This window comes from Hyposmocoma kahamanoa, unplaced genomic scaffold, assembly GCF_003589595.1.
Source record: "Hyposmocoma kahamanoa isolate Upper Pololo Valley unplaced genomic scaffold, ASM358959v1 100021, whole genome shotgun sequence".
Taxonomy (NCBI): Eukaryota; Metazoa; Arthropoda; class Insecta; order Lepidoptera; family Cosmopterigidae; genus Hyposmocoma; species Hyposmocoma kahamanoa.
The window spans coordinates 15879276-15880235 of record NW_020653200.1 but is presented as its reverse complement, the minus strand read 5'-3'; positions in this window follow the sequence as shown (position 1 = coordinate 15880235).

Genomic DNA, 960 nt, shown 5'->3' with positions numbered 1-960 from the left:
ACTGCCTTCGCCTTCTCCCCGTACGTCTGCGCCGAAGCGGGTGCGCGCCCGCCGCGTCCTCGCGCACCCGCTCCGCGGCCTCCTTTTGCGACATAACCTCTGCGTGACCTGGGAGCCTACCACAACCTCTTACAACAATACTACTTTAACCTTACATTGACTTTTCGTACCTTATCGCTCTTAAAGTAAGCTATTGTAATGTTAAAACTATGATGTTTTATTGGCAGTTTTGTGACTATCCACTCACTCAATTCGTACTATGACGCGACTTTAACATTAAAGTAATATTGCTCTTAGGTCAAATTTAGCAATCTTAAAATAGTTACACGGATGCAATGGAAACAATATCATTTTCAGTTTTTTTTTTGTATTAATGTTGATTTGTAATGATTAAAAGTTACGTTGAACTTATTTATTTACATATATATCTTCAATACTTTGTTTATTTTTTATTTAATAACACATAGGAAATAATTTCTCGTTAAATAAAAATACGCGATCTTTATTTCGTAAAATTATGACAGCGCCATCTATAGGCTCCTTGACGAAACTAACAGTTGGCACTAGACAATAGTTCCGAATCCACAACGTGACTATCAAGACTCAACTTGTTTTATTTATTTTTCTTCATGAAAATGCGGAATAATTATAGAAAACAACGTAATTTTAATAGATTTGATTATTACATACTTTTCCTTTTTAACGTCAAAATTCTCTGAATGTAAGTAACATTTGGTTCGAATTAGACCTGTGTCGGTCGATCATTTGTGATAACCCGGGTCGATTATGACCCATGCGTACTGTGATCGGGTCAAATGATTACATCATATGTTTGATATCTTAGCGGGTCACCCGTCCCTCACCATACTTCCGTAAGGCGTAAGGCGTTTAAAAGTGTCAAATTATACAAAATTACCAATTTGACGTTACGCTGCGGAGCAATTAGAATGAATGATTGAT